At 48.7% G+C, this 14,176-nt stretch overlaps 1 long non-coding RNA gene across 4 annotated transcripts; it reads right to left on the bottom strand.

Annotated features, from left to right (window-relative positions):
- Positions 1-976: 976 nt before the first annotated feature.
- Positions 977-13,354, bottom strand: LOC136109857 (uncharacterized). Of its 4 annotated transcripts, none has more exons than XR_011741931.1 (5): positions 12,609-13,354; positions 9,537-9,667; positions 8,516-8,619; positions 4,474-6,285; positions 977-3,608 (listed from the first exon to the last, which is right to left on the bottom strand). It is a non-coding gene; the product is annotated as an uncharacterized lncRNA (long non-coding RNA). The 4 variants fall into 4 exon arrangements; XR_011741933.1 differs by having other exon boundaries at positions 977-3,603; XR_011741932.1 differs by having other exon boundaries at positions 977-4,573; positions 5,378-6,285.
- Positions 13,355-14,176: the final 822 nt, after the last annotated feature.

The following is a 14,176-nucleotide window of genomic DNA, read 5'->3' as shown; positions in this document are numbered from 1 at the left end:
GGAAAAAGCAAAGCCTCCAAGTGCTGAGGAAGAGTTTTCTTTGCAGTTGCTTTGTCAGTCCCTCCCCAGGGGTTGAGCAGCCTGTACGAGGTGTTCTCCTGGACAGGTAAGCACACATCGGTTCCCGCCTCCCCCTTCCCTTTGGGTGCCCTGGTACTTTGCAGGATGCTCCAGCTCATGAGCTGCTCCCCAGGCACAGCCTGATCAAGGCTGCGTTGTCTCAGCTGCCCCCAGGGTCCTGTCCTCAGCCTGTGCCCAATTCCTGCATCCACCACCAGATAAAAAGATTGAAGAGAAAACAAGTATAAGCCCAGAGACATGTTTTTCCTGGAGCCTGGATGCTGCTTCCCATCCAGGACGGCTCCCTGTCCCCACGTCGCTGTCCTGGCTTCGCTGCAAGTGATTCTCCCTGGTAATTCCTCTCCCCCACCTTTAGCCGGTGTGTTATTCTGCCCACGTCCCTGCGCTCGCTCTCTGCCTTCAATGAGAGTCATAAATAAGGCATAAGGCACGCTTAAAAGGGAGAGAAAACATTTAATCTTTTATCCTAGTTTGTTGCAGTCGGGATGGATCCGGCTGCTCAGGATCCCTCCTCTGGTCCCAGCCAGCTGCTCCCAGTGCTCGCTCACAGAGGTGGAAAGGTGACAAAGGATGGACCCTGTTCCCCTGTGGTTACCTTTATAAAGCAATTTTACTTCTGTTTTTTCTGCAGATATCAAGTGCTAAACTGCACATGAGTGGGAACACCAGCACATCCCAGGGAAGGGATGGAGATGCTCCATTAAGTGGTTGGTAAACTCTTGAAATAGAGGTGTTCCTGATCCCTGAAAGCACCGCATTCTGCACCCCCCCAGAGGTTATTCGGGGAAAGAAAAATAAAAAAAGAAGAAATTATCCTACAGCTAAAAACCCACTTAAACCCCTGGTGCGAACTCCCAAGGCAGAGGGCATCTCCCACCATGATGCTCACCTTCCAGTTCAATGAAAAATTCAGGGCTGGGTTTGGTCCAGGGCTTTTCCTGCGACTCAGGAACAGGTGACTCGTCCCGGGCTTCTGCTGAGAGGAGTTTTTGGTAGTGCTCTGAGGCTCCAAGATTGAAGATGAGCATCCCCAGAGAGAGCGGTCCCTGGATGCTGCTGTATCCCTGCCGTCCCTCAGCAGTGCCAGGCTGCACGTGCTGAGCTCCAGAAAAAAACAAAACAAAACGAAACCAAAGGTACTTTCATTTCTGTAAACCTTGTTTCCCAAGGAAAAGAGGTTTGTGCAATTGCACTCCCTGTGCCTGAGACAGCCAGCGTGTCTTCCCTTGTCATTTTGTACCTTACGAGGCAATTTGAACTAAATTTGACAGTAATAATAGGAATCTGAAGAGAATTATATTCCGACAGGCTTGGTGAGAATCTGCAGCCTGGCAGAGGAGTGAAAGACATAATTAATGGCTCCACTGAGGAACAAGCAGTGTTTTGAGTGTTTTCCTTACCAGGCACTGGAGAATCTGCAGGCACTTCAGAGCAGTCCCAGGGGAAAAGCCTTGGTCGCATTTGCTGGGAAACCCCAGCTGGCAGCGGGTCCTCTGGGGCAAGTCTGCCACAAAAAGCTTTTCCCCATTTGGGACATCACACCTTTGCTGTCCTGGGTGGATTCTCTGATGTCTACTCCATGGTTGTGCCACTTGCCCATCTATGCACACTTGGAGGACCAATGTGCTTTTCCTGCCATTCCCACTTAGCTCTTGCACAGGCACTGGAATGCACCATATATGTATCTTTATTTTCAAATACCACTCGTTACACCTGGAGTCCAGCTGAACGTTGCTATTGCAGCCGAGGATTCTGCTCAAGCCTGGTGATGGCAATGCCAATTTGAATCCTCAGGAGGTTTAACAGAAAGGCTTGCTTCAAACCTCAACTTTAATCTTTCTAACATTTTTTTTTTCCTTATAAAAAACTATCTTAAAAAGCAAATGCAAAACCTCCTGTTTCTGTCAAGCTTGTAGCAAAGTGGGTCCCCTCACAAACCATCAATCTGAACCAGGGTGGGATTCAGCATCATCTCCCAGAGGGATTTTTTGTTGAATCTGTATCCTAATGACTTAAAGGCGGCTGCCCCAGGGTGCAGCAGGGCTAGTAAGGAGTTAAAAAAGAAATTAAAAGCCCCACCAAACCAGTAATAAATTATCCTATCCGCTCTCTCCTTGCTGCAATCTCACCTGCATCAGCTGGAGGGAAAGGCTTTGTTTGTCTCCAAGATTAAAAGTTCCCTTTCCCTTCATGCCCCTTATTTCAATATTTGGAAACAAAACAGTTTTGCAGCGTTTTGTCTCCTTTGCATTTCCTTCCTTCTGATAGGAAATCATTTGCCAAAGCCGACTGCTGTCCCCAGGCAGCTCCAAAGCCTCTGTTTTGGGGCCAAATTCCTCTCTTACTGGGGTGAGGGACCGAGGGGCAGTTGAAATTTTCCTCCAACAACCAGTTTCTGTGGGAAACATCAGAGAGCAGCTGAAGCTGTGCATGAACAGTGGATATATGTGATATTTTGGGGCTTAAAAAGGCTAGAAAAGTAAAAAAAAAAACCCACTCTGCTTTTTATGACTACTGTAACAGCTACCACCTCCCTGCAACCCAGTGCCAGTGCTTCCCCTTCTTTGATAAATGCAATAAACCTCCAAACTCATGAGGTTTGCAAGGAAAAGGAAATAAAATAAACCCAAGTCACAGCACTGGGAGAGAGGCAGAGCCTGTGGAGGCTGGCCCAGCACAGGAATGGGGAGGAATAACATAATAAAGGCAGAAAGAGTCAATGTAAGGGGAATTATTTAAGAGGTAGAAGTAAACCTTCAAAAAAGGTGAAAAAAATCAACCCTCTCTTGGCAAGGGGGGGAATACTAAAATTTGAGTGAAAGTAGGCCATTCACTAAACAATAAAAAGGATGAAGCAGATGATGACTCTAAAATGGCTGAGATGCTGAACTGCTTTTAAAAATCTGCTTTTATCAAGAGAAATATGGAAAAGTGGTTTGGACAATTAGGAAGTAACAAAGGCCTCATAAAAATAGCTCCAGGGGAAGAGAAACACTCTGGAAACGGGAGCGTGGCAGCAGCATCGCACAGAGCGCATTAAGGGATTAACTGATGGAGGAATGACCCTGCGCTGGGGACCGCATGGGATGATGGGGACCAGGGTACGGGGCTGCATTCTGTCCCCTTCCAGCACCAGGAGCTCCTGAATCTGTCACCAGCACAGACTGAGGGCTTTGGGACACAGAAGAGAGGTGAAATGAGCCAGGCTAACGAAGATCCCATCAGACAAATTGGAGTGTTGCCTCTTCTTCGCCTTTTAGTAGCAGAGCCAAATTAAAGACGGCAAAGCAAATTCTCTCTGGATATAAGGATGAGATATCGCTTCCCGGGGGGGTGAAATGGAGGAATGATGGAATTAAATTAAGAAAGAAGGAGTTAAAATGGAATGTCTGAAAGGAAACGTTGCTCGGAGTAATCCTCTGCTCAGCTGGAGATCGGTGTCCTGGGGGTGACCGCAGATGAAGTCCGACAGCACCTGCATCTCTTGGCATCCAGAAAGCGTTTCAATCATGGTTGTGGGGGCTGCTCTGAAGAACAGAAAGAGGGGTCACATGTGGCCCAAGGGGGATTCAGAGCCCACCATGCTGCAGGGAAGGGCCTAGGGATGGGGGAGAACAGGCAGGAAAACCAAAAAGTGAATAAAATCCCCAGGCAGGCTGGATTTTGCTAATGTTTTTTCTCTGCATTACGGCCACCCAGACCTTCTCTTTTCGGTGTGGGAACAAGGAGCAGGAGATGATGCACATGACCACACATCTGTTTGTTGCCTCCGTTTCCCCCAGGGGTGAGACATGGAGGACGTGCCAGCGTGTTCCTACCACTCTTTGCTATCGCTCCATATGGGCTGGTGACCCAGAACAGGGGTCAGCCCAAAACCCAGCCTTTTCTCAGCCCTGGCCTCTGACCGTGCCCAACAGCGAGGAGGATAAATACACCTTTAGAGCATCATGCGGGACCACATCTTGGGGACCTGGATGGGGGATGTCCCAGCAAACAGCTCCGGGCAGGAGGTCAGGACGGCTCCTGCCAGCAGGGAGGAGGTGGTGGGTGGGAAAAAGAGGAATATTTCTCTGCCAGACCCAGAACAGCCCCAGGTGGGTGTAAATCTGGCCGCTCCCAAGGGTCAGTTCCCTGGCTCTGACTCAGCTGGGCTCTGCTCATCTTCCTCCTCCTCCATCCAGCCTCCCCACACCTCTCATGGGGAGCAAACAGCACATCCCAAACCCCTTTGCTGTTACAGAGGGGAGAAGCACCTGGCAGCCTCTTTGCTCAGGGAGAAAGCAACCAAGAAAAAGAAGCACAAAATAAGGCAATTTGGGATGCTGGCACCCCTAAGTTTTCCAAAGTATTTTTAGCATCAAGTTTTGCGCTAAAGGAAACAGCTGTACAAACCCTGGCAGCAGGAGAAACAGGAGGTGGGAGCCAACACATTTTCATTGCACTTTTCCTTAAACCACCCCAAGTCATGCAGTTGGCAGCTCCCCCCGTTCATCTGAAATGAGAGCAAAGCATCACCAGCAGCCCCAAAAAAAGCCTGTCCCCTCCGCAGCACCAGAAGGCTGACAAAAATAGGTCTGTGTTCCTGCAGTGCCAAACGTACTCACCAGCACCCAGCAGCCAAAACCCCTCTGGGAGCCCAGGGACCCCTTTTATAGAGAGCTCCCAGTCAGCCCAGGAGCACCTGATCCTGCCCCAGCCCATCACAGCAGATGAGGCTCAGCCCAGCCCCACACTTAAAGGATCAGTTTTCCTCATTAATGTAGTGATGTAAACAACCAACTTTGTTTTTTCCTTTAAATTGTGGCATTTCCTGGCTTTGCGCTGGGCTTGAGGAGATGAGAAACCCTCTTTGTTTTTGGCAAAATGAAGCCCTGCTTGGGGATAAACCAATGGTCTCTGGCTTCAGCCTCTAATCTTGTCCTGGAGGAGTGGGGACAAGCAGTGACAGAGGGACAATAAATCAGCAGAAAGGTTTCTGAAAGGCTTTCTAAGTAATTGAGATGAGACAGAAACATCCCTGACTCTGGAGCATTTGTTCCAGTTACCACCCACCTGCTCAGCCCCAGCTGGGGCACAAAAAGCTGGACGAGGTCACTGGGATCTTTAATAAATCTTGCCACAACCCAGCCAGAGTTTTAGGGCAAAGAAAAAGGAAAAAGGCTCCCAAGCACATTGATGACCCAATCTAGAACCTTCAGGTGGGCTAGAACCCAACCTAGAACCTTCAAGGGATCCAGAAACAAACTCTAGAACAAAAATATAGAACCTTCAAGTGATCTAGAACATGTTCTAGTACCTTCAAGTGACCTAGACCACAGAATGACTGTGCAAGATGCCAAGAAGCGAAGAGCATCCCAAGTCACTATCCGGGGGTGCGATTCCTTGGATGCAGATGCAGCCCTTGGCGAGGAGGAGAGCTGCTGGCCACGAGCCACACAAGCACAGATTGGTGACTGGTACCAAATGCCATTGCACCACGAGCTAAAAATTATATATTCAAGTCGAACAGGAGAAATTGGCTAAAAAGCAAAAATTAAGGGGCTCAGTGAGTGAAACATTGGCACAGTGAGTGGTCACAGGACACAATATTAGCGTTGGCCTAGAAGAGTCTTTGCATGTCCAGGGGAGAGCCTGGTCTCAGTATAAGCCATGGAGATGCTGAGCTGAAGGGTTGACATTCAAAGGTGCCCAAGGTATGTTCTACTTAAATCTGGGCAGTTGACCACAAAGAGGGCTGGCTCCTGGCAGCAGCTTCAGTATGGTGCTTTGTTGAGGAAACTCAATGGGCTGGAGGCAGAAATCAAAATCCCGCCTGCCCAACCTTCTCGATTGGTCTTGAACAACTGAGGAAAGCTGGACTGGGAGAGTGGGATTCACTCCTGCCTTTGTGATTCTCTTCAAAGTGAGCTCCGTTTGCCTTGTGTGAAAAGGACACACTCGAAGAGCTGTCTTCTGCCTAGGGAAGAAAGTGCTATTTTTTAGTAAAAAAGTATATAAATATATGCTTTTTTTTTTTTTAAAAAAAAAGAGACTTAGCTTCTGAATTTTGTAGGATGGCCCAGGAGCTCTCGAAAATCAATGAGAACAAGATAGTGGAGTTGGTGTTAACAGATTGCAAAGTGGGCTGTGAAGGGTTGAAGAGGATCTTTCATACCCAGCTGGAGATTCACCGTATTTTGATTTTTCCTCGCATTCTGGCAGGTCCTGAAAAGGAATCGGGAAGAAGCTGATTCCTAACCAAAGGGAAAATTCTCCTTTCAGTCAGCACTGGGATCTGGAGTCTGCTCGAGTGTGTGGAAGATTATCACAGTGCAAAAGAGCAACCCGCAAATCCCAAATCGAAGCAACAGTTCATGGCAAATTTCCCACCAGCTCCACGAGACACCAGAGCACACACATGTGGGAGAGACTCATGGCCCCAAGCCAATGCATGAAGAAGATTTCCAAGAGCTACACAACAAAGAAGAGCAAATGGAGATGTCAGCCCTGCTCCCAGCACCGTTTATCACATGGCATGTGGCAGAAGATGTCTCCCAGATCACCCCAGCTTGGCAGATGCCAACAGGCTTCTGACATCGCTCTTCCACCCATCCCTCCCGCACCATATGGCTCTTGCACACTGGGTCCCAGGAGGTTCTTTCCAACAGCTGCTCTCCTAATGATTCCGTATTAATCGCAGGACTCTGGAAGGGCACCAGCGATGCCCCTCTTGAAGGTGAACCTTTCAGGGATGGATTTGGCTTCAGATCTTCACCTTCGCCAACAGCCCAGATCCCTCTGCTGCTGGCAGCGATGGCTTGGGCAGCATCACTCCATGTGCACCGAATGGCTGGCAGTTAATGGCCACTGGTTATATTATTTCCCGGCCTTTCTGGGCCTTCTACATCCTGGTTGCCAACATCGCACAAGAACTGGAACTAGTTTGAAGGCTGGCCTCTAATCACAGAATCACAGAATCATTCTGGATGGAAGAGGCTCTCAAGATCGAGTCCAACCATAACCTAACTCTAGCACTAAACCATGTCCCTAAGAATCTCGTCTATGCACCTTTTAAACACCTCCAGGGATGGTGACTCCACCACTGCCCTGAGCAGCCTCTTCCAATGCCTGACAGCCCTTTCTGGGAAGAATTTTTTCCTAGTATCCAATCAAAATCTCCTCTGGTGCAACTTGAGGCCATTTCCTCTCATCCTATCACTTGGTACTTGGGAAAAGAGACCAACACCCTCCATGCTCCAACCTCCTTTCAGGCAGTTGTAGAGAGTGAGAAGGTCTCCCCTCAGCCTCCTTTTCTCCAGGCAAAATCCAGGGCAAGATATCAGGATGGGATGAAGCTGATTCACCTTAACAAAACCTGGCTCAACATCTCCAGGGTCCACCAGAGACAGCAGCTTTTGTACCAAACATCAGTACCCCGAGTCCTTGGCCCAGCCTGCACAACCCTCGCCTGCCCAGGGACCTGCTTTCCCCTCCAAGGGTTAAGGCATCAGCCATGCGGGGTGATGGAGTAAGAAATTTCACTTTGCTCCTATTTGTAGTTAAAAAAAACACTAATTCATTCTAAATCTGCCTGAAAGAGCCTTAAGTGGTAATACGCCGATAAGACGACTTTATTTGGCTTAGCATTTAGAAAGTTTTATGTGTGTAAATGGGTGAGGATATCACAAAGGCTCGTTTTCTCTCTCTCTCTTTTAAAGCAAGGAGCTGTCTGGCTTCCCTTCTGCTCTCCTGCTGGCAGCATTTATATATCCCAGCCTCTTCCCCTTTTGCAGCAGGGGATCATTGCTCAGTGTAGGACTGGCACCTCGCCTGGGTGACCCCCTTTTGCCCACCAGCCCCATGGTCTCCCCATGGTCTGAGGATTTCTCCACCCCACCACTCCCAGGTGCTGCAGCCCCATGCAGACCTGGAGCCGTTCCTGAGCCTTGATGGGCTCACTGGGGTCTCAGCCCAGATGAACCAGGGCTGGTCCCCAGGCACACTCAGATCAGAGGATGAGGTGCAGCCTTATGGTGATTCAGGGCGAAGAGGGCGTGCAAACCTTCCCAGGAACGCAACCATTGCTCCTAAAATTACCCCACAGACTTTCCCAGGTACCACCCCCACCATCCTGGGAAAGAGACATCCCCATCCACCCACTTTGGCACCCCAATCTCACCCCTCACCCAAAGCAAAGAAGGCATTTTGTTCTCCCTGGCACCACCAGCCTTTGGTCTCTGACTGCTTGGGTTGACAGTGTTGGGATGCCATTTATTTTGGCTCAAGACTAATTCATCTCCCTTCATGTGAGTCACCAAAAAGCCACCAGCCAGTATCACCTTCCCCTGCTTCTTCCAACACAACTCTTCACATCTGAGCCACCACCAGAGCCAACTCTCGTGCAAAGCTCCCCATTTAACAGAGATTTCTCATCCCAATCCCTCCATTTACTTACAGGGCCACCGTACAACTTCCCAGCAGCTAATAAGGCTCCTGAAGTGCTCTTGTCAAAGGTTAGAATGGCTGTGAAGAGACCGGTCATTAGGAGCAGGGAGTCGGCTGCAGGAGAAAAAACACCACTGAGTGGTACTCGGGCTGTGCGAGATTTGGAAAATTTCATAAAGGTCAGTTATCAAATAAATGAGAGGAGATGAGAAATTTCAGCAAAACGCCCCTGCTTCTTGGAAATGTCTGATTGAGCACAAGGCTTGATGGGTGCTATAATGGGCTCCCTTATGCCTGTCGGTGTCTGGAGTTAAATTTTGCTCTTCGAATAAGAACGCTGGTGGGGTTTTGATTGTATGCTTTGGGTCTCAGGCTTTGCCAACAGCCAGGGCTTAAAGTTTATTTCTGCACAGCTCATTCAGGAATAAGAGCAGCAATGATTTGTAGTTAGCTAGTAACTGATAAATCAGTGCAAACATTGTTTCAATGGGAGAGTCACTTATTCCAGTATTGAACCAGCATTAACTGGTGGATGCCCAGTAAAGGGACAATCAGGGGAGCTCAGCGTGGGCAAGCAGGTCTGGCTGGAGACACCCAGAAACGTGTGTGGAAGGAGCTGAAAAGTTTCATTCCGATGCTTTCAAAATAAGATACTTCAGGACACTCATTTTTAAGTGAAATGTTTTGACATTTTTAAAGGATTTTTTTAAAAATAAGAATTGTTTGATTTTGAAGAAAAAGAGGTAGATAGGCCCTAAAATTATGTTTATTGGAGAAGAGGTAAAGAAAAACCCTTCTGCAGTGATCTGCAGTGATGTATTTTATGATATTTTTCCTTTCACATGCTTCCAGACACCCCACACCTCAGAAGAATTGCACTTTGAGGTTGACATTAACCAAATAACACAGATCAGCTGAGCTCAGCTTTACTCCTACGGCGACCTGAAGAGAGGAGGGGAGGTTGAGAGGAGAACAAAGCCAGAGGCTCTGCGGCAAGAGGCAGATGTGGGGACAAGGGACCGGAATCAGACCTTGTCCTGGTGATCCAGCCTGGGTGTAGCAGCTCCTTGGGCAGCACTCAGATGTCACACGGACCTGCAAGATGCCACCAGGGTTCTTCTCTCTTGGGATGAGCAGAACACAGCGCCAGGGAGAGCAGGGGCTTAATAAAGAGATGCAAAGCAGAGAAGCGATGAGACACAGCGAGGAGAGTTTCACGCCTGCCCTGAACAATCTCTGACAGCCCAGGAGGAATTTGGATGATTTCCGTTTGGTTTTAGCATTATTCCTGTTCCATTTAGCTAAATAAATAGAGGCTGGGTTTAATCTAATTTAATCGTGTGCATGCAGCCAACTTGCACAGCCTAAAGCAAATCATAATTTTTATTGAACTGGTGCAGTTTGAATTTAGAGTCTGCTACAACATGAACTTTCAGAGGGTTTCCTACCCTTTCCAAAAGGGCCAGTGACTAAATGCTTCATGTAAAATAAGGAAAAGTACCCCCCCAAAAAAAGAAAAAAGGCCAGTTTTCAATGAGATGCCTGGATTCGCAGCAAAGTTTCACTTGTCCTGGGCTGGCTTTAGAACCATTTCACTAGGAGATGTGCTGGATTTGTCTGCATGTGGGATTTAACACGATCTTTCAAATAAGGTTTAAAGAACAAGAGCAGATAGTTATTAAAAGGGCAATAATGTGAAAATAGGTATTAAGTAGATGACACAGATCCTCCTATCCCTTCCTCCATGCTCTTTCACGCTCCCGTTACCGCAGTGGGAGCAGAGCCTGCAGTCTGTGCACCCCATGGGGTCCATAGGAGGGCAGAGACCCACTGGCAGCAGGTGACACCTTCACGGCTTTATCCCATCTGGAGGCTGCTGAGATGATCCAAAGGTTTCATCGGTTTATATTAATCCAGCTATATTACGACACCCTCCAGTACTACAAATCAATGCCTGCTGAGTTTCCTCCCCCTGCTCCTGGGGACACGCAGCACCAGGAGGGAGCAGATGGTTGTGTCTTTGCCTTCTCCCACTTGCAGGAGTGACCGAACATCTGTATTTGTGGTAATTCCTCTGCTCCATCCATGGACAGCGATTTGGCAGGAAAGCTTTCACCCCCCAGGGCTGGGGCTTGGGAAGGATGCTGGTGGCTGGTGTGTGGTCCAGGGGTGCAAACTGGCCAGCCCAATAATCCCGGAGGAGCTTGACTCCTTGTCACACTCCTACGTTTGTTTACTGCAGGAAATTCATCTTTTTGGCTCATGCTGGGGATTAATTAACAGTTACAGCTTGTGTGACCCTGTGATTAACTCATTTTCACATAATGGCTTGAAGACAAAGCAATGTATCAGTTGCTTTTCTCCCTCCTCATCCCCACTTGCCATGGCCTCCGAAGGGACCCAGCAGTCAATAAGAACGTGTTTTTTCCTTCCTATATTTTTGTCTTTCCCTGCTTTTTTGTGCATCCCTTATAAACCCAGAAGAAAGTCGGTGAGAATTAGGGTTGTGAGCGTGTCCCAGCGGAAGTCCAGCTGACCTTTGGGTGGGCACGGGGTCCTTCACCGCGACTCCCACGACAAATGCTGATCAAGGTTTTGAGGTTTGCTGAGGGTCGCGTTGCACAGAGCAAAGGGCTTGGCTGTGCCCTAAAACTGCTGCAAGCTGGAGCAAGGCCGGGGGGACAGGTTTGCAGCCTCACTCTTCACCTAATCCAGGCTCCCGTGGGAGCAGCCACCTCCCTCCCCTCCAGAAACCCATTTCAATCCAAGATTACCAAGTTAAAACACTCAGCTGACAGAAATAATAAGCACTCAGCAGGCAGCCAGCAGCTCTGCTGGGCTTCCCTCTTCCCACACCCTTCATCTATTTTTTCAGAGAAAGCCTTCAAGCAATTTAAGGTGGCCTTTCTAAGCCGAGGAGCTTTAAATTTGGACACTGAGAGTTGTCCCTGCTTGTCCTCAGCTCTGTTCCATCCCTGCTCCCCAGCAGAACCAGACAGGAGGGAAGAGCTTTGATTTCTTGTCCCTGCAGATGGGACAGTTGGATAGAGAGAAGCAGGGGTGATGCCGGGAGAGATGCCAGTGTTGGCAACGCAGACATGGAAAACACGACTACGGTGATTATGGTGCTAAATCCAGGTTTTCCTGCATGGAAAGCTGGTAAACTGCAGAAAAGGAACCCAAGGGGAAATGCTGCCTCCGGGTCTGCCCCCAAGCAGATTAAATGAGATTGAGAGACTTATCTCCTTCTTCAGGTGGAAGGGAGGAGCACTGGAAAGGTGGTTTCCATCCAGATGTCGCCCATCCTCTTGTGAGCCCAGTAGGAACGAGAATAAAGTTTAAATTAAGCAATTATTTCCTTAATTTCTCTCAAGCTTCGAATGTCTCAGATTCCCAGAGGGTTTTTTGGGCTTTGATTTGCCTCTTTTTTTTAAAAAAATTCTTTTTCATCTTATTCTTCCTATCCCTCTTTACTGGTTCTAATTGTGTCATTAGTAACTAATAACTTTGGAGGGAGACCTTTTTAATTAAAGGAAGAAAAAATGAAAGCTGTAGTGACACACAGGCATCGTTCCATCTCTCAGTGTGGATGGGATTTTCCTGAAGCAGTTTATCTCTTTCTGCAATTGGAAAAGGGGCCAGGACCAGCTCAGGGACATCTTCTGTGGCAACATACCCCAGTTCGGAGAGCGCATCCTCCCACCTCCTCCTTGTCCATGGCAGGGAGATCTTCTGTGCTTTGGTCAAAGTGAGCCAGGGAGCAAATTTTAACTCCAGGATAGACACGCTCTGAGTGCAAATTCACATGGAGAAGACAGGCTGGATGGTGCAAAACCCACCCCAGATGGGGCTCTTCTCCCACAGAGACCATGGAGAAGACCTCAGGCTTACCTGGTGCCCTCCAAACATCTGGAGAGCTTTGTGGAAACACACCCAACTGCTGTGCTGGAAGTTGAAGAGGTAGCAAAGCCACAATTTGTCCACGTTGCTGGCTGGGGAGCCTTTCCCCGGCCACACTGGGGACATGCCAGCCTTGGTGACCACCATTTCCCCCAGGATCTGCTCTGTAGCAGGACCCTCTCCCCACCTCTGTGCTCACCCACCATGAGCTGCCGAGCTTCCACGAAAACTGCACGTCCTATCTCATCTGGCAAATGGGTAATTATTCCTCCTGCCGCCGCTCGCTGCTCCATCCAAGTCGATGCGGAGCTCCATTTGTCTTTGTTTGCGAGAGCAGGAAGGGAGGCCACTGCCTGAATGGGAATTGATTGCTTGGATGTCGGCCGGGCTGGGCAGGCAGCCTGGGCTCTGGGTAATTGCAAGTTATTCCTTTAGCGGCTGTACGTGGGAGAATCGCACACCAGGATCCCTCCAGCGACTCCCCAGGTACTGGGAGAACTGGTCTGCTCCCAGAGAGGAGGAGGAGGATCAACAGGATGTGATGCAGGTCTTGGGAGAGGACAGCAGCCACACACCTTTGCTGTGGATTTGCTGATGCTCCTCAAATTCCTTTGGTAAAAGCAGTGAAGGGGTTTTGGAGGAGCCTGTGGGAAGACAAGTGACTGGGAAGAAGAAAAAAGGAATGAAGGCCTATGTCTGTAGATGTAGGTCTGTAAAGGATACAGCAAAACACAGTGGGAAAGGAGGGATAATTGGCCCTAAATTAGCAACTGATGTTTAGGCAACAGCTCTTGGGGCTCCTGCAAACAGCTGGGAGCAGACACCTGCCCGACAGTCAGAGGAATTAAAGGAAAAAAATAAATCCCCCAAACCTAGCAGAAATGTTCAAGGTGCCCTGGTGAAAGGTGACTGCGCCCAGGGGATGGGGACCGACCCCTGGCAGGTGACAGCCGCTGTCCCCTCTCCCCCAGCGCAGCACCTCGCAGAGCTCACACTCGAGGCAAATTGATCTACCAGCTCAAGAAGGCCGCATGGTGCCCCTGATCCTCCCTTTCACTCCCTTCTTCCCTTTTTGCCCCATTTTTATTTTGAAACTCTCAGGGAAACTCACATTAACTGCAGCTTGGAGAAAGTAATCAAGCTATTTCTAGGCAGAGAACTAATTTAATGCATGGATGACTTTAGCTCAAAAGAAGAAATAAGGACACTCAGGCATCCTAAGGGAGCAGAATAATAGGGTAATTTGTACAAGATGAGGAGAAAGGGGGGAAAAAAAGGGCCACTACTTCTTTTGAATAATTTTCTTCCTAAATCATCTTCTTTCCACTGTTTGCTGGTCACAGCTACCGAGTCTCCAAATGTCCAGTGTCCACAAACGGCCACACACGCTGGCAATTCCATGGGGGCAGAGCTCACCCGGGAAAGAGGAGCAGGATCAGGTTTTGTGAATTTTCAGGGTGCAAGGAAGGCTTAAAGTGCCCTCAGTCTGTGCCACAGGCAAGGAGGCAGTGAGATTTCTAGGACCTGAGAGAAATCCCGTTATTTCCGAATGCCTAAAGGGAGGAAAGGTAGGAAAGGTGAGGAGATGCCGCTTGAGATGTTTCCTTCTTGCAGTGAGTAATATTTAGAGCTGCTTGATCACATGGAATAAAAGAAATGTCAGCATGAAAATCAGTTGGAGGTGAAAAATCGAAGCTTTCCCTTCCAACTGTGTGGAAACAAGGATGTTTTCACTTCTCTAAAATGCTCCATGACATTCTTCCCTCCACTT

The sequence above is a fragment of the Patagioenas fasciata genome, chromosome 19, assembly GCF_037038585.1.
Source record: "Patagioenas fasciata isolate bPatFas1 chromosome 19, bPatFas1.hap1, whole genome shotgun sequence".
NCBI classification, from domain to species: domain Eukaryota; kingdom Metazoa; phylum Chordata; class Aves; order Columbiformes; family Columbidae; genus Patagioenas; species Patagioenas fasciata.
The sequence above is the reverse complement of the archived record's forward strand: the minus strand, read 5'-3'. Positions and strand labels throughout refer to the sequence as shown.